General features: G+C 43.5%; 1 protein-coding gene across 2 annotated transcripts in view; it reads right to left on the bottom strand.

The window, feature by feature from the left end:
* LOC117394341 (coiled-coil domain-containing protein 178) overlaps nt 1-20,510 on the bottom strand; it is a 102,752-nt gene that overhangs the window by 55,973 nt on the left and 26,269 nt on the right. The gene's annotated exons all lie outside the window — the stretch shown is intronic.

Here is a 20,510-nt window from a genome sequence, read left to right as displayed (position 1 = left end):
TAGAATAAGGAAATCAAAAATTGAGATATAGACAGTGTTTTTATTGTCATGCAAGTATCTACAGGATGCTGGAAATATAAAGTTCAGTCACTGGATTATTGTTAAAAAGGTATTCAGCAACCGTTTTATTAATTGAAGGTGGGGGAGGGGGGGAATCACAGTAGAGCAAAGACACATGCTAATGTATGGGAAAAGTCAGGTTTTTCAATTTCAGGAATTTAAACTTACAAATATTTGTATTTATATTATGTGTCATGCATGACAGATAAGCTTCATTGTAAAAATGTGTTTTGGAGTACAATTAGACCACAGTTGCAAGAGAAAAATACAATTTGGTAAAAATGCTAATTTTTTAAACTTTGGCTTTTGGGAAAATATATTTTGAAGGATGAGTTCTTTAGACTGTAACAGTATTATGGGTTTTAAGATTGTTGCCTGCCAAGTCTTTTTGAAGCAGCTCTCTGTTAGCTATAGCAGTTGTCTTATAGCCCTGAGATGAATGACTTGGATCCATCAGATTTTCAAATGGACATCACAGGTAAGCTCACTCAAGGAGAACCTGATTGGATCTGTTTGCCCCTTCTGTGGTCATTTTCAAATCCCCACCTGGATTTTTCAACCAGGGCCAAATGAAAACATGCCAAACTGACATTCCCAGAAACATGTAATGGTCCACAAGAAATGTTCTCTTTAACTTATGTTCATTTCCAAATGTAGACAGTTAAAAGCCTCGGAAAGCATCCTCATGTCATCAGATTGGTGCTGAAATGTTCCACATAGTGATATATAAGATTTCTGGGTACATATATGTTCTTAATTCATACTTCTAATTGAAGAGAGGGGGAACAAGTCCCTGATCCCCAAGATTTTAAAATCCCACATTGTGAGGATACTGAAAACATAATATTGATAACTAGAGCCATTCCATCAAATTGTAAATTGTAGGTGGGGCTCATATGTAAATTAAGTCTGTGATATTAAAATGAGATTTATGAAGCGGCAGAACAGCAGCGCCATCCCTGAAAGGGTCCACAAATAAGAACGATTTCCAACTGGTCTTATTTGAGCGCAAAGAAAAAGTCAGAAAGCCTACCCAAACCACATTAGTGTTATTTCAGCTCAATGATTTACATTTAAAATGCATTGAGCACTTGTGACAGAGGGCGAATTAATCTAAGTCAACAATCTCCCTCCCGACCTGTGAGGGCATGGTATACTGTGCAGTTGCCAGCATTATTATTTAATGGTGCCAAACAGTGAAAACAATTAAAATAACTGTTTGGACCATGAACACTGTTTGTTGTCATTGTTTGAGCACTGCATCACCTCTAGACCTGCGCACTACATGCCACACGTGGTGTCATAACACAGGATTATGGACGTCACTGCACTATCCGTGCTGTTACAAGCGCTGGATGAGAGACGGGAGGCTGCGGAGATAAAGACAGAGCAGAGGTACATGGCGCTGATCGAGAGAGTCAGCTGCGGGGAAGTACTCCAGGTACCAGCAGGACCCGTGATGGCGCCCCCTAAAGCAAGGGCACAGAAAATGACAGCAGAGGATGACCCAGAGGGATACCTGGTTGCTTTCGAGCAGTTGGCTACCACTGCGTCATGGCCTCAGGAATACTGGGCTAGCCAGCTGGGCCCCTGTTTAATCGGGGAGGACCAAGCAGCCTACCAGGCCATGACCGATGAAGAGGCCAGCCAATGCAACCTGGTTAAACAGGCCATCCTCTGGCGACTCAACATCATGGGGGAAACGCATTTGGTACGATTCAGGGAGTACCTAAGGACATCGAAGACCCGCCCCAGGGTGGTTGTGCAGCAATTGTGTGACCACATGGTGCATTGGCTTAGCCCCCTCAGGAAGACGGGGGTACAAATGGGGGAAGCCATTGCCCTGGATCAATTTTGCTATGTGGTCGGCCCCGAGACCCAGGCGTGGATACGGTGCCACAATCCAGCCATCCTGGAAGCCACAGTCAAACTGGTGGAGGACTTTGAGGACTCCCTGATCTCCTCTAAAACCAGCTTGTTGACCTCTCCCTCACCACCACCAAACAGCCGGGGACTGGCTCCACCTCCACCACAACCCCACCTCACTCTGGAATCCAGACCTCCCAGATCACCGACCCCAATGGGCCAGCCCACCTCTTTACCATGGAGGCAGCAGCAATTCAATGCCCCTAACCCGCTGCCTTATCATGTCGCCCGGCTGTGCTCCTTGTATTGTTGATGTGGTTGTTGGTAAAGTGAGTACCCATGCATTAGTGGACGGCGGGTGTGAGCAGACTTTAATTCGGACAGCTCTCTTGGGGCGTGTGTCGTGGCAGCCACAAGGCCAGGTGGCGATCTCCTGTATCCATGGAGATATGGCGACATATCCCATGCTAAAAACATATATCGGTAGGACTGATGCAGCGCCGCCTTGTAGTGGGGGTGGTAGAAAGGTTGCCACATCCGGTAATTCTGGTCCAGGACCAGAGTATAAACAATTGCTTAAAAAGGCAGTCCCGACCGCACACGTAAACATGGCAGACAAACAAGGGGAAACGATTGGTGAGATTTTCCCCTTACAAGCTGACTTATTTTCTTCCCTTTTTCGTCTTAGAAAAACAAAAGAAAGAGAGACGGATTGAAATATGGGAAGGTGCATCAATGAGACGAGGTTGGGGCCTGGTGGGAGAAAGCTTGGATGGTATCAAAGGGAGTCGGTACGCAATGTGACCGAGAGGGCGAGGTTACTAGGCAATCCAGGCAGATGTTACTGTGGCCCCTCTCGATATACCAGACATGTGGGACCAAAGCGCAGACCTAGTGTGGGGCCAAAGCAACGACCCCACACTGGTGCACGCTTGGGGACAGGTCAGGTCTATTGAAGACAAGGATGTTGAAGACGCTGGGGCACTAGCATATCCACACTTTATTATCAAGGGGCAATTATTATATATGGTGAACCCTGCCATGGGCACAGGACAGCCTGTAACACAATTGATGGTTCCACCGTCTTGTCGGCCTGAGGTCATGAGACTGGTGGATGATATCCCTTTTACGGGGCACCTCGGAGCTGATAAAACGAGAGAACGCATATTGGCTCGATTTTACTGGGTAGGGCTTCATAATGAAGTGTCGAAATATGTAGCCACATGCCCAGACTGCCAGCGAGTAGCGCCAGGTTGAGTGCGCCCCGCCCCTTTGGTCCCACTGCCAATAATTTCCACTCCATTTGAGCACATTGCAATAGACATAGTAGGCCCTTTGCTACCTTCTGATTCCAGGTATACGCATATTTTAGTAGTGGTAGATTATGCAACGCGATACCCGGAGGCAGTTCCACTGAGGTCTACTAGTGCAGCTGCAATAGCCGAAAAATTAGTACAGATTATGTCTAGAGTAGGGCTCCCCAAAGAGATATTGACTGATCATGGAACTAACACAATGATGTGGGCGTAAAACCTGGTCCATCAGTCTCTGAAAGGCAGCGGGCGCACCATGTAGCCCAAACGGCATGGTTTTAAAGTGAAACAGCCCCTCTGGTGTTGAAAATGCAGTTTTCTCTCTAGAACTTTAGGTTAAAGGGATCTGCCAGTATCCCTTCGTCAGGTCCAAAGTGGAGATAAAATTCACCTTACCCAGTCTAGCTAAAAGTTTGTCGACCCGAGGCATAGGGTACGCATCGAACTTGGCAATAGCGTTTACCTTCCTGAAATTCACGCAGAAGCGGTTGGTGCCGTCTTTCTTAGCCACTATGACAATAGGACGGCACCACTCGCTCCTGGAAGGTTCAATCACTCCAAGCTCGAGCATGTCCCGTACCTCTTTGCGAACGCCACTTCGTCAACTTTCTGGGATCCGGTAAGGTCTCTCCCGCACGATGACACCTGGTGGAGAGATAATGTCATATTCAACCAAATTAGTTCTGCCGGGCAAGTCAGAAAAAACATCGCTGAATTCCTCAATAAGCTTACGCAGCTCCTGTTGCTGATCTGGAACCAATTGTTCCCCCATCGGAATGATTTTTGTGCTAGGAGTCTCTGGACAAGGGCCTAAATCATCTTCTATGTTGCCTGGAGCTATAAACAAGACCTCCCTTGCCTGCCAGGGATTTAATAAATTGACATGATAAATTTCACGTTCATTACGGCGATCGGGCTGTCTAATTTCATAATTCACCTTTCCTATAGCCCAAATCACTTCATATGGCCCCTGACATTTAGCACATAACAGGGATTCTGAGGAGGGAAGCAGCAGCATTACCTTGTCTCCTGGTCGAAAAGTTCGAATTAGTGCATTTTTGTTGTAATGCTGCTGTTGTCGGTGCTGAGCTGATCTGAGGTTGTCCTGGGCCAAATGACCGACCAAATCTAGGCGATCTCTTAGTAGGAGCACATGCTTCACTACATTTTTGGATGAGTCTTTGTGCTCTTCCCACCCCTCTCTCAACAGATCGAGGATGCCGCGAGGCTGTCGGCCGTACAAGAGCTCGAAGGGGGAGAACCCTGTCGAACTCTGCGGCACCCCTCTCACTGCAAAAAGGAGGTAAGAAAGGAGCGATGCCCAATGTTTTTGCTCTTGCGTTACAAACCGTCTCAGCATCGACTTCAAGGTCTGATTAAAATGTTCCACCAAACCGTCCGTCTGTGGATGATAAACAGACGTCCTGATGGGACGTATTTTTAATATTTTATATACCTGCTGTAACGTTTTAGACAGAAAGTTGGTTCCATGATCAGTCAAGATCTCCTTGGGGATCCCTACTCTAGCCATAATCTGTACTAACTCGGTGGCTATTGCAGCGGCACTAGTGGACCTCAATGGAACTGCCTCTGGATATCGCGTTGCATAATCTACCACAACTAATATATGCATATACCCAGAGTCAGTAGGTAGCAAAGCGACCACTATGTCCATTGCAATGCGTTCAAAAGGAGTGGAAATAATCAGCAGTGGAACCAAAGGGGCGGGGCGCACTCGACCTGGCGCTACTCGCTGGCAGTCTGGGCATGTGGCTACATATTTCGACACATCAGTATGAAGACCTACCCAATAGAATCGAGCCAATATCCGTTCCGTTGTCTTGTCAGCTCCGAGGTGCCCCGCAAAAGGGATATCATGCGCCAGCCTCATGACCTCGGTCTGACAAGACGGGGGAACCATAATTGTGTTACAGGCTGTCCTGTGCCCGCGGCTAGATTTACCCTATATAGTAATTGCCCCTTGATACTGAAGTGTGGATATACTAGCGGCCCAGCGCCATCAACATCCTTACCTTCAATAGACCGGACCTGCCCCCAAGCGTGCACTAGTGACGGGTCATTATGTTGGCCCCACACTATGTCCGCGCTTGAGTACCACATGTCCGGTATATTGAGAGGGGCTGGAGTAGCATCTGCCCTGGATGGCCCAGTAACCTCGCCCTCTCGGTCACACTGCGTTCCGACTTCTTTTGACTGGCGTTTGTTACCATTCAAGCACTCTCCCACCAGACCCCAGCCTTGTCTCAGTGATGCTCCCTCCCATTTTGCGGTTCTTCTCTCTTTATTTGTTTTTCTAGGACGGAAAATGGGAGAAAACATTTCGGCTTGAAAAGGAAACACATCACCAATTCGTTCCTTTTTCTTTTTTTCTGCCACGTTTACGTGTGCGGCTGAGACTGCCATTATCTGCATTAATTCTTTAAATTTTGGCCAGTCTCGGCCCAGAATAACTGGATGTGGCAACCTTTCCGCCACCCCTACTAACAGGTGACATTTTATCGGTCCTACCAATAAATATACTTTTAGTGTGGGGTATGCCGCCGTGTCTCCATGGATACAGGAGATGGCCACCTGACCTTGTGGCCACCATGACACACCGCCCAAGAGAGCTGTTCTAATTAAGGTTTGCTCACATCCTGTGTCCACTAATGCGTGGATTTTCACATTGCCTAAAACCACATCAATCATACAAGGCCCCTCCCGACCTATTTCCCCGCGCTTACCTATCTCAGGTGCCCAATTACACGCGGCCACGTCACATTCCATGGCAGCGGGGCATGACCTGGCCAGATGTCCCTGTTGGTTGCACCTAAAACACGTTGGGGGGACAGAGGGAACATTGGTTATGTAGTTGTCCCGTTGCTGGTAGGGCAATGGGGCAGGGGCAGCACCTCTAACCCAGCTGGGGGCCAACCTTGGTCTCCATGAAGAGGAGGCAAGAGGGCCCATTGGGGTTGGCGGTCTCGGAGGTCTGGGTCCCAGGACTGATGGTAGGGGTGGTGTTGGAGGAGAGAGAGGTAGGGGTCGGCTGCTCCGAGGGGCGGGAACCGACAGTATCCCAATCCGAGCGGAGACCAGGGAGTCCTCGTAATCCTCCGCCAGTTTTATGGCGACTTCCAGGGTGTCGCGGTTGTGGCGCCGTATCTCCGTATCGGCGCCAACCACATGGCAGAATTGCTCCACCACTGCTTCCCCCATTTCCAGGTTGGTTTTCTTCTCTGGGGTCAGCCAGTGGACCATGTGGTCACACAACCGCTCTGCAACCACCCTGGGGCGTGTCTCCGGGATATTCGGTACTCCCTGAACCATACCCGGTGTGTCTCTGGCGTAATGTTGAGGCAGCGGAGAATGGCCAGCTTGACCAGGTCATAACTGGTGGCGCTGAGGTCACTCATGGCCTGGTAGGCTGGCTGAGCCTCCCCGATCAGGCAGGGTCCCAGCTGGCTTGCCCAGAGCTCCTGCGGCCATGACGCGGTGGTAGCCATCCTCTCAAACGCCACCAAGTACGCCTCTGGGTCATCCTCCGAGCCTTCGGTGCCGACATTGCTGGTGTTACGGTAGGGGCTTCTGCTGTTGAAAGTGCCAGCCCTACCTTTTCAATGAGCACAGTGTAGCGCTCCTCCCTCTTTCTCTCCTCTCTATTCCGTCTGCTATCCAGCGCCTCCAGCAGCTCCGCTAGTGCGTTGCGATCCATCCCCTTACTCTAACACCACGTGTGGCAGAGTGGTTGCTGATTATGTACAGGTGCAGAGGTGATGCAGTGCAGGAATAAACAGGCAGAGATTTGTAATCCGGTATGGAAAATAGATGTTTTATTTTTGTTATAATCCAGGTCAGGTGACCAAATAATAAACTCTGGTTATACACAGCAATGCGTAAAACACGGAGAACAGTAACAGGGATTGCAACCCTAAACAATAAATATGGTATCTCTCCCACAATATACAAACACGGTCACCAGTCCTGGGTGCGTGCTGTAGTGCTCGTGGTGGGTGATACAGTTTAAAGAGAGACAAATAGTGCAGTGCTGTTCCGGGTTCAGTGCTGGCTCTTAGCGACAGCTCCGGAATGTGTTAGCAGTCTATAAACACACAAGTAACAATTATAGACAAGACAAACAAACAAACACTCACGATACGCTCAATACACAGTACACGGGTCCTTCCGGGTCTATTTCGAAACCAAAAGCGAAGGAAAAGATTTACAATTCTCCAGCCCCTTTTATGCGGTTATGCATGACCCCTTGGTAAACGATTGCAGCTGATTCTATTGCCTGCAGCTGCTACCTCGTTTACCTTCCAGGTCAATACATTCCCGCACTGGAGTCTTGTCTTTTTCCAGGCTGATTGACTTCCCGACCCAGGGAATAAACTGTCAGGACAACCTGTCCAAAGCCTTTCCCTTTCGCTACTTCGTACCCTCACAGGTCGAGAGGGAGATTTACAACCAGAACTCATTATATTTCCGTCACAGTCAGTCATGGATTGGAGGAGACGTGATTGCACACTCTACCAAAGGGGGCGTGACAAAGTATATCAGGATGCGTGGCCGAGCAATCTGTCCCTTTGTTATGGTTGTGAACCGGAGAGCTGAAATAACCATAAAACGAAACGAGTGTTTTGTTAATCACTGTTTATTTGTAATTAGTAGACGGCTAACAACCGGGAGCTGCCAGCCAGCATTAAAACCCGGATTCCAAATACTGCACTAGTCACAAAAGAACTGTGTATTCATCACCAGCACTGGAGCACCGCGAGAAAGGACGCGGAGCCGTGCCTATATTATTGTATTATTATTTCAGGACTGAAACCCTGTTTTGCTTAGCTGTGCAATTACTCATTGCTGTGTAGTTGCCAGCATTATTATTTAATAGTGCCAAACCGTGAAAACAATTAAAGAACTGTTTGGACCGTGAACACTGTTTGTTGTCATTGTTTGAGCACTGCATCACCTCTAGACCTGTTCACTACAAGCCACTTTGCCACAGCACTATAAATGTACGTGTGTGCGATTTTATTGTATTGTTTTTAAACCTGACACCTATGTTGGACAAACATGTCCAGTTTAGCGAGGGGCTACTGTATGATTATGAAAAGCTTTTGGGGGGTGAATGTGGGGGCTCCAGAATCTGATTAAAATGCCTTTCATTTTTTTTTTTTTTAATATATAACAGTATTAAAATAGTTAAAATGAAGACAGAACAGAATGCATTGTACAAATGACATTTACAAAAACAATGCTATTTTGATTCTTGCAGCTTTGCATGTATACACGTTATCCTTCGGGCACCCCGTGCTGCAGCAAACCACAACCACAACTATTTATTTGAACAATGTCACACGACTCTCGCAATTCTAGAGAGCTCGCTAAGAAGAAGCAACAAATATTTAAATTAGTATATTGCGGCTCTTTTCATTAACTTATTTTCTCTTAGTACATACGACAAAATGTATACGTTGGGAATTGTTACAACGAAAATGCAAACTGAGGTATGTTTGTTTGGTACTACAGATGCCTGACCCTAATCACAATTTCACGGTCACCAACGATGCCAGCGGAGTGGGTTTGGGAGCGATGCTTTTACAATCCCCCAATCTGCAACAACACGTCGTGGCATACACTAGCTGCTTGTTAATACCTGCTGCTGGAAATTATTCCACAACTGAAAGACAGTGCCTGGGGGTATAATGGGCATTTGAATTGTGGCAAACTTACCTCCTAGGTTGTGAATTTACAGACCCCAAACCCCTGCATTGGATCCTCTCACTTACAGACCCAAAGGACCGCCTTGCAGTATGGATTCTGAAATTGCAGGAATACAGCTTCATTGTGCAGCACCATTGTGCAGCATTGTCACCTACGTGTCCAGTGCATAGTTGAGCGTGTCAGAGCAAGGTTGTATTGCCCAGACATACAGAATGAAATAACAGTCGGGATAGTTTCATGTCCACAATACCAGCAGCAGAAGGACCCTTATCTGGCTAATTGGGTACCCCTGCAACCAATCGCCATAGAAGGATCCATGGACCCCTGCGCAGTAGACATATTTGGGCCATTAATGCAGACTATGGCAGGAAACCAATATGTCTTAGTGGTGTCAGACCTGTTCACCAAGTGAGAGGAACAGCTCACTCTACCAGACCAGCGGACATAGACAATTGTCACAGCCATCAGCACAGATGTGTTAGCACAACACAGTAAGCCCAAATGACCACAGACCTTCATTCCAGTCCAGCAGTATGCACCAGGTTCTGCAGGTGCTGGGGATTGAAAAAAAGTTAGGACATACTCCTACCACCCCCAATACCCTGAGTGGCCTGCCTGAGCGGTACTGCTCAAGCACACTATTCAAAGACAAATAACCAGAGGTGGGTCAGATTTTCAGGTAATGTTATACAGTCTTTCTCAACCTGGTATTTCCCTTCCTCTACCTTAGTCACAATGTTAACAATCATGCCTCAGAAAGATTAAATGCAAGCAAATGACGATAAATTAAGGACACTGTTTAATCAGCAATTTGTTGGTGTCACAGCTGTTCTCATGACATTATATGGGACTAAATACAGACTCATTACCAGATGTTCATATAAAAACAAATAAATAAATAATTGGCATGTGGTATAGCAGAATATGTATCCTGCTCATGGAGGAGACCTTGCATAATTCACTTTTGTCTACAGCATTTATGAGCTTGTTGGTTCTCCATCTAAATAAATACAAGTTGCCTTTACTCCTACTAAGAGCCCCAAACATTGACAGGTCAAGCTGTTATAAATTAAATTAAATACTTTTTTTTAAATTAATTAATGTTTTTACATTTTTGGTATTGGTTAATAACACCATCCCAATGCTAGTAAATCTACTCTATCCTTGACCTATTACTAAAATAATGTTAATGAGGAGGAAAATAATTCACGCCTCAGGGAAAAATACCAGCAGGATTATTAAAATGCATCAGCATTTAGCTATATAGATCATTAAAATGTACCCCATTGTTTCTGACACCTGACCAAATCCACTATAGGAACATTTTGGCATTACTCCTTTCTCAATTACAGTATCCTATACAATCCATGTATGATGTACACCCTAGAATACCTAGCTGTCAAAAGGAAGACTATTAATAGAAAGCAATAGAAAAGTAGCACTCTTCAATATTCTTTTTAGCTGAAACACATCATGTTACAATGTGACGGATCCTCTAATGAGGTTCTTTTCTAGACCTAATTCAGCAAGTTTCCTGGGAATCACCATACAAAATGGAAAAAAAAGTACAAAACCATTACAATTGATTGCACGGCTACATTTTTTTTTCACGGTTGCTTACTTATTTTTGTTCATTTCACAAATAAACAAGGCATGAATATATCAAGCCACAAACCATAAACAATAAAGAACTGTATCCTGTAGGTTTGCCACAGCCAGCAGTTTGTGGTTGAATCTGCCATTTGTCATAAGATGAATGATAACATGATTGCTATTTGTCATTGAATGCACAACAGAAGTGTTTGACTTGGAACCTCTTTGTGCAGCCCAGCAAATACTGTCACTCTTAAAATAAACCTTAAATGACATATGTAATCTATATAATAATAGTATGTTAATATTGAGTGGGCCAGCGACTAAATTTAAAATGTAACATTTATAAATCCCCCCTACTATGGGCATTAAAAACAGAGCATCACTGTTTAAAACTATATATATATATATATATATATATATATACACATATATACATATATATATATATATATATATATATATATATATATATATATATATATATATATATATACACAATGTAATGAATTTGTTTCTGCTGCAAAGCTTTCCTAAGCTTCAGAAACACCATGTTCAATGGTGGTTACACAGTTAAAAAATATGTGTAGATTATTTTAAAGCAGACTCTGTTTCTGATTCTGATTTTTTTTTTCCTTCTGGTTATGCTGAGAGATAGATAGATAGATCGATAGATAGATCGATAGATAGATAGATAGATAGAGATAGATAGATAGATAGATAGATAGATATTGTGGCAAGTCTGGAGGCAAGTACAAACGTGAGCACATAAACAGTAGCAGAGATCCATTAACAAACATCTACACAACATAGTAATACGGTATAAATCAGGCAACAAGTCGGGTAGTCAAACAATCCAAGGTTGGTAGGCAAACGAGTATTAACAGGCGCTTTCGTTTCTTTCCATTCACTCTCCCCCAGCACAAAGCTGTCTCCTTACTCCTTCACCAACCTGTTGTGGGCTGTACGTTTTTATGATGATTCATCCTTAATTCTGTGATGTCATTTCCCGCCGTCTTACTTCCAGTAATGTTAGGACATAATTTGTCAGCAAACTTGCCTTCACATACCTCCCATTAATGACTCTACCGCTAGCTTTATCACACACGTCCCCCCCCACCCCCCCCCCCCTGCCTCGAACCTCTCGGGTCGAGCTACAGCCGCAAAAAACGCATGTATCCTGGAAAGACCATTGGCATTTCCCATGTTTTTCCCATAAATAGTAGCGTAAGCTCTCTAATGCCCACTTTATTGCGAGGCATTCTTTCTCAATTACAGCGTAATTTTTTTCTCGGTCTTCTATTTTTTTGCTTAGGAACATTATTGGGTGTTTTACCCCATCTATCTCATGGGATAGGACAGCACCCAAACCCACTTCAGAGGCATCCGTTATCCGAACTATAAACCTTTTATTGAAGTCCGGAATCACTAATACTGGGCTACTACATAAGGCTTCCTTAAGTTTCTCAAATGCCTGCTCGGCCTCCTCCGTCCACTTGACCGTTATTGGCCATCTTCCCCGTGTCATTTCAGTCAAGGGATACGCAATGCTAGCGTAATTTGGAACAAACCTCCTGTAGTAGCCAGCAATCCCTAGGAACGCCCTCACCTGTTTTTTATTGACAGGTTTAGGCCAATTTTTAACAGCTGCTATTTTTACCTCTTGAGGTTTTATCAGCCCTCTTCCTAACACATATCCCAGATACTTTGCCTCCTCCATTCCGAGGGTGCATTTGTCTGGATTGGCTGTTAATTCAGCCTGCCGTATGGAGTCTAACACAGCTTGGACTCGGGATAAATGACTCTCCCAATCCGGGCTTTGTGCTACCATGTCATCTAGGTAGGCTGTGACATACTCCCTGTGGGGTTTCAGTACCTTATCCATGAGTCTTTGGAAGGCTGTGGGGGCACAGTGTAACCCAAAAGGCATTACAGTGTACTGATATAACCCATCAGGTGTGGTAAGGGCTGTCTTTTCTTTTGCTCCAAGAGTTAACGGAATTTGCCAGTATCCCTTGGCTATGTCTAAGGTGGTGATATATATCGGGCCTTTCCTATACTCTCAAGTAACTCATCTATCCAGGGCATGGGATAGGTATCGAATTTCGATATTCCGTTCATCCTCCGAAAGTCATTGCAGAACCACCAGGAGCCATCAGGATTTTTCACCATGACAATTGGGTTAGACCAATTGCTCGAGGACTCAGTAACACACGAAAACATTTTTTTCAACCTCCTCCTTTATAGGCACGCGGCGGGCCTCCGGCACTTTATAAGGCCTCATGCACACCTTGGCCCCTGGCGTGGATACAATGTCCTGAGAAGCTCAGTGCGTTTTCCCCAGTATGCCCAAGAAGACCTGGTGGTTCCTGTGTACAAACACCTTCACCTCGTGTTTCTGTAAGGGGGTTAGTGTTTCCACTACCTTCGCCTCAGGTGTCTCTGGGGTTGACGCTAAGAGTGCTTCCCTTTCTCTCCAGTGTTTTAATAAATTTACATGATAGATCTGAATCTCTTGTCGTCGACCAGGCTGTCTAACCTTGTAGTTGACCTCCACTATCCTTTCCACCACCTCATAAGGGCCCCTCCACGTAGCAAACACCTTGCACTCTACTGTGGGTACTAACACCAAGACCTTATCCCCAGGTGCAAAAACTCTTATTGTGGCTTGTTTGTTATAACTGTGTCTCTGTTGTTCTGGTGCTCGTCGCAGATACCTCTCGGGTGTCTACCATAAAGTAGCTCAAATGGCGAAAAGCCTAACGACTCCTGGGGCACCTTCCGGATTGCAAACATCAAATAAGGTAACATACAGTCCCAGTTCTTTCCATCTTTATCTATTACCTTGCGCAGCATATATTTCAAAGTGCGGTTAAACCGTTCCACCAAACCGTCGGTCTGGGGGTGGTATACTTATGTCCTTAGTTGCTTTATATTCAAAAGTGTACACAAGTCCTTAAGTATTCAGGACATAAAGGGGGTGCCATGATCCGTCAAGATCTCTTTAGGCAGCCCTACCCGGCTAAACATCAACCACAACTCTTTGGCAATGCCTTTAGTGGCCATGATTTGTAGGGGTATGGCTTCTGGGTAACGGGTTGCGTAGTCCATTACTACCAAAATATACTGGTGGCCCCTAGCTGATTTTGGTAAGGGACCTACCAGATCCATAGCCACTCGTTCAAATGGGGTTTCAATAATGGGGAGGGGAATCAAGGGGCTCCTAAAAGCCGTCTTTGGAGTAGTGAACTGGCATTCTGGGCATTCCCCGCAATGCTTGCTGACTGCAGTGTGCACCCCAGGCCAGCTGCAAAAGTCGGTCTCGGGCCTTCTTCTCCCCCAAGTGCCCTCCCAAGATGTGCCCATGAGCTAAGCTCAAAACAGTTGCCCGATATCTGCTCAGGACTAACAACTGTTCTATTTCCTCTATCCCAATCTTGTCCACCCTGTATAGCAATGCCTTCTTTATAGCAAAATATGGATAGGCTATCTCTCCTTCAATCTCCTCCATAATTTTCCCATCCACCTTCTTAACATTTGCTTGGGCATTTTGTAGGGTGAGGATCTGAATCTGAGCTGTCCCAAAGTTACCAAGGTGGAGTTCAACATCCCCAGCTCCAGAGTCTCTATCTCAGCAAGACCTGGGTCATTCGGGAGCTGTACCCCGCTGGTACTGGCTTCTTCTGGAGCTGGTGCATCTCCCCCTTCCTCGGTCTCCGGTTCCGTCTCAGATCCAGACTCAGAGTAATTTCTGCTGACATATCAGCCATTTTAAGGCGGGGAACAAGGTTGTTTCCTGCTTGCTTATCTGTTTTTCTGGGGCTGAATTTTTATTTGGTCCTAACTTAAACTCCAGTTTACCCTCAGATGTTTTAAGGGTGACTAGAGCTGACGGGTAGGAGCGGGTGTTCCCATGTAGACATGTGATGCTTAGCATTTGGCCTTTAACCAATTTGGAGGTGGGCAATAAGTTTGCCGCTACCAATGTCAACATACTTCCCGAATCAAGCAGGGCTGTTACCTCTTTCCCTTACTTCAACTGGACATACATGTGGATGATTCAATTTGCTATTATTTACAGCGGTAAATACAACAGGACATGCATAATACACAGCATCATCCTCTCTTTCACCCACATTGCAGTCCATAGGCTCGTTCCGGTAACCTGTGGTTGGTCGATTGATGCCATCGTGAAGTATCGTTCGACCAAGGCCACCAGCTGATCTGCCGTCTTCGCGTCGTTCTGCCCGATCCAGTGTCGTATTTCCTTTGGAGTCCCCGCTGGAACTGATCAAGCACTATCAGTTCCACGATCTCTGTCATCGTCTGTTCCTCAGGCCGCAGCCATTTCCTGGTCAAGTTGATCAGGTCAAACATTTGGGACCCGGGTGGTTGTTCGTAGTTGTAAATCCATTTGTGGAAATGCAGCACTCTTACCGCATCAGTAACCCCCAACCGATGCAGAATTTCAACTTTCAATTTTTCATAGTTTTGTGATTCAGCAAAATCCAGGTCAAAATATTTTTTTTGGGAGTCACCGGTTGCTAGCAACCCGGTCCATTCTTCTCTGGGCCACTTCTCCCGCTCGGCTGTACATTCAAAAGTGGTTAAAAATGTCTCCACATCATCCTGTGGGGTCATTTTTTGGCGATATCGGTTTGTATTTCTCTGGCCTGTAATTGTCGATCGACCCTCTGCTTTTTCCGCTATCTCTCGCAACTCTTTCTCCATCCGAGATTGTCCTTTTTGGAGCAAGCAATTAGTTTGTTGCTGCGCCGCTATTGCTTCCTGGTGCATCATCAGTGCATTCTCCTGTGCTGTCTGGTGTACCCGCAGTGACTCTTGCTGTGCTGCTGCCGCATGTAGCAGGGCTTGTAGGACTGCATCTATCTTGGATTCCGCCATCTTGGTTCTCATATTTGTTATTGTGAATTTTTAAAGAGCGGTGCCTGCATTCTCCACCATATGTGACAGGTCCAGAGGTAAGTACGAATGTGCGCACATAAACAGTAGCAGAGATTCATAAACAAAGTTCTACACAACATAGTAATACGGTATAAATCAGGGCAGCACCTGATATATTTATTTTCCACAATCCAAAGGCCGGTCAAAACACAGACAGGGTTTGGTACACTTTACGGGTTCTCAGCAAAGTTCAGGTTCAGGCAACAAGTCGGGTAGTCAAACAATCCAAGGTCAGTAATCACAGGCAAACAGGTATTAACAGGCACTTTTCTTTCCACTCACTCTCCCCCAGCACAAAGCTGTCTCCTTAATCCTTCACCAACCTTTTGTGGGCTGTACCTTTTTATGATGATTCATCCTTAATTCTGCGACGTAATTTCCAGCCGTGAGGTGGTCTGGGAAATGAAGTTTCCCTTGGGTCGGCCATCTTACTTCCGGTAATGTGAGGTCATAATTTGCCAGCAAACTTGCCCTCACAAACCTCCTATTAATGACTCTAACCCTAGCTTTATCACAATAATATTATATATATATATATATATATATATATATATATATATATATATATATATATATATATATATATATATATATACAGTACTGTGCAAAAGTTTTAGGCAGGTGTGAAAAAAAATGCTGTAAAGTAAGAATGCTTTCAAAAATAGACATGTTAATAGATTATATTTATCAATTAACTAAATGCAAAGTGAGTGAACAGAAGAAATATCTAAATCAAATCCATATTTGGTGTGACCACCCTTTGCCTTCAAAACAGCATCAATTCTTCTAGGTACACTTGCACAAGGTCAGGGATTTTGTAGGCATATAGTCAGGTGTATGATTAAACAGTTATACCAAACAGGTGCTAATGATCATCAATTCAATATGTAGGTTGAAACACAACCATTAACTGAAACAGAAACAGCCCTGTAGGAGGAATAAAACTGGGTGAGGAACAGCCAAACTCAGCTAACAAGGTGAGGTTGCTGAAGACAGTTTACTGTCAAAAGTCATACACCATGGCAAGACTGAGCACAGCAACAAGACACAAGGTAGTTATACTGCATCAGCAAGGTCTCTGCCAGGCAGAAATTTCAAGGCAGACAGGGGTTTCCAGATGTGCTGTCCAAGCTCTTTTGAAGAAGCACAAAGAAACGGGCAACGTTGAGGACCGGAGACGCAGTGGTCGGCCAAGGAAACTTACTGCAGCAGATGAAAGACACATCGTGCTTACATCCCTTCGCAATCGGAAGATGTCCAGCAGTGCCATCAGTTCAGAATTGGCAGAAAACAGTGGGACCCTGGTACACCCATCTACTGTCTAGAGAAGTCTGGTCAGAAGTGGCCTTCATGGAAGACTTGCGGCCAAAAAGCCATACCTCCGACGTGGAAACAAGGCCAAGCGACTCAACTATACACGAAAACACAGGAACTGGGGTGCAGAAAAATGTCAGCAGGTGCTCTGGACTGATGAGTCAAAATTTGAAATATTTGGCTGTAGCATAAGGCAGTTTGTTCGCCGAAGGGCTGGAGAGCAGTACACGAATGAGTGTCTGCAGGCAACAGTGAAGCATGGTGGAGGTTCCTTGCAAATTTGGGGCTGCATTTTTGCAAATGGAGTTGGGGATTTGGTCAGAATTAATGGTCTCCTCAATGCTGAGAAGTACAGGCAGATACTTATCCATCATGCAGTACCATCAGGGAGGCATCTGATTGGCCCCAAATTTATTCTGCAGCATGACAACGACCCCAAACATACAGTGAAAGTCATTAAGAACTATCTTCAGCGTAAAGAAGAACAAGGAGTCCTGGAAGTGATGGTATGGCCCCCACAGAGCCCTGATCTCAACATCATCGAGTCTGTCTGGGATTACATGAAGAGAGAGAAGCAACTGAGGCTGCCTAATATCACACCAAATATTGATTTGATGTAGATTTTTCTTCTGTTCACTCACTTGCATTTTGTTAATTGATAAATATAAACTATTAACATGTCTATTTTTGAAAGCATTCTTACTTTACAGCATTTTTTCACACCTGCCTAAAACTTTTGCACAGTACTGTATATATATATATATATATATATATATACACATACTGAGTTGTGAAGTCTATAAATATCAGCATATCCAGACTCTAAGAAGTACGCCACTGAAAAAATTGAAGAAAAATAGTAAATTATCACAAACGGAATGTTCTCCATATAGTAGTTGGCTGGAGGTTCCAAACTGTTTTATCAATCTATTTCTGTGACTGGGTGTAGTTATTGACTTTGAGCTTGTGTTGTGCAGAGCTGAAAATATTCAGTACATCACACACAGCACGGGGTCATGTCTCTGTTAAATATAACACCATGCCATGTAGGACAGTAAGTACCCAATAAAGTGTATCACTGTCGTTGTTAATATTAGTTTGCTTTTGAAAGTTACTGTACATTCCCAGAATATCAGATGACTGGCATTATCTATCAGTGTGGAAGTATTGTTTTATTAAGTGTCAGTATGTGTGTACAATTGTTTGGCATTTAAATTAGTCATGCTCTTTTATAATACCCGATTCACATTACCTGAATAATACAAAAATAATAACTTTTAAAAAGATAATAGTGAATGAAGAGGATGGCACATGTTTCAGTGTGTGTTGATCCAGCATTATTTAGGTAGTGTGGAAAGGGGACAAGCCACTACTTGCACACTTGCAAATACTGCTAGTAGCCGAGTTTCATTTTTTCACTACAGTTCTTGTTTATGACTATGATATTGTAATATGTACTGCCTATTACTGAATATGGAGTACTGGTTATTTTTCTTTTTCATTTATTTGTTTAAGGGCTGTCAAGTAATTGCAGTTAACTGCTGCGATTTAACGTGTTAATTTTTTGGGCGCTTGACCCTCTAGCAGACCACAATTCATTCTCTGCGGCACCATTTTAATATACTCGAGCGCATGCAACGCAATAAGTGCATTCGCCGTTTGCATAGAAAGTTAGTCATATAACTGCATTATGGAGCAAAGTATTAAAAGTGAATAACTTTCTGAAGCTTCTACTGTCAAATTGAGTTTTAGTATCACAAACGTAGGCTACATCTAATCTGAAGCACCATGCGCACCAAGGTAAATTTCAAAATATCACTGTCCTGGTCACAAAAGCAAAGTTTGTGGGGAATAATAGCAATTTTCTATACTTTTGAGGCATAAGAAATTAGGAAATAACACTTACTACCCAGGAACAAAAATTGTGTTACATAGTGTAATAATAATAATAATAATAATAATAATAATAATAATAATAATAATAATAATAATAATAATAATAGCATCAGTAATAAAACAAACTTGAATGAGATGGATGCAGTAATTGTATCAATTAAATATACGATAAAAACCAAGATTAACATTTTTAATCACACGATTAATCGCGATTATTTTTTTTCATCGCTTGATAGCCCTAGTTTATATTTACATGTTTAAAAAGTGATTATTTTAATAAATAGGCTGCTAAGCTGCTGTTTACAGACTTTTCACATTTTGTTCACTTCAAAGGGGGTACAGAAATGTGTTTGTTTTACTGGTCCACATTCTTGTTTTTGTGATCAAGTGATCTTTAGTCAAATATATATATGAAAAGAGTAGTAAAAAAAACTGTATGAAGGTAAGTGGGTAAGGAAAGAAAGTTTATGATCTGCAAAGGTAAAGCCCCTATTTGGTTCTACTTCTCAACACAAATATACACAAAGGAACATCCAACTTTGTACTGTAAATAAAAATGTATACTTTATACACTACTCATAGGTTCGCTTTGCAGTCTATGAACAAATGTATTCTGGTCTTGCAACTGACTACTTTTCCTGCTGGACCCATATTGTAAGTATTTGTATAAAATAATACTCAACTTATTTCCATCAACATATGTTACATGCCAGGCCACTACTATAATATTGACAAATAGTATTACATTTAAAAAGGAATAAATATAGAGCAAAAGTTTTGGGAATTTACCCTCTATGACCTCAAATGTGTTGCATACTGATAAAGACATATGAACATCTGTTAATAACAATAGACCATAACAATTCATTTTTTTGGTTGTTTTCATGTTGTTTTGTCTTCTTCCTGAAGATAAGGATGGTATAAACATTTGTGCAAGGCTGACTCTTAGGCTGCTGATGGGAGTTCTGTCTAAGTGGAAGACTTTTAATTCTCAAATTGTTTCACTTCAGTAACTCTTTTAAAGTTGTTGCGCCAGGATGCCTGCCGGATTAAGCTCCATTGCCTTTTCTTGTTTTGAACTAATGTATTCTTGATCACCGTTTAATGAAACTATATACCACATGGAGATTTCACATTAGATAAGCCATGTGAAACCCTCATCAGGCAAGTGGCTCTGGCTGGTGGTAATCCTTCAGATGAAAATTTCAGAAGAGCAGGTTTTCCAATTTAAATGAGCCCCTTTAACTATAAAAAAAATTGGCACGGTAGGATTGCTAAAAAATTATTTCTACATTTTAATATCACTGAAGTGATTTGGTAGAGATTCCACCATAAATATAAAAAACATTAACTGGTCACTGAGGAGATCCAATTTACAGCCCATGGAGACAACTCACATGGCTCACTGGACTTGCCATTATCAAGTTTACACAAAAGAAAACATGGGTCTTCTTTTGATCCACAGCTTCCATTCCATACTCATTAAGAGTGTATTTATGTATTACTTTATGCTAACCTCCTTGTTGAACCATGCAACTTCTGTGCAGCATTTATTGATTCAATAATCTTATGCTCTAGCAGGACTAACTTAAGAAAAAGTAGAGCAAAAGTTCTGTGAGGGGCAAAGGCCTTAAAGAATAAATATAGACTTAGAGGTGCCTGATATGATGAATTTGATTATATAGTGGTGCATCACAAAACCACCATAGAATTCAGCACAACTGTCACTTGGACTCACAAAGCATTTACCCCAGTGCTAAGTTTGTCCCAAAGTTT

This window comes from Acipenser ruthenus, chromosome 3, assembly GCF_902713425.1.
Source record: "Acipenser ruthenus chromosome 3, fAciRut3.2 maternal haplotype, whole genome shotgun sequence".
NCBI lineage: Eukaryota > Metazoa > Chordata > Actinopteri > Acipenseriformes > Acipenseridae > Acipenser > Acipenser ruthenus.
This window is presented reverse-complemented; position numbering and strand designations above follow the sequence as displayed.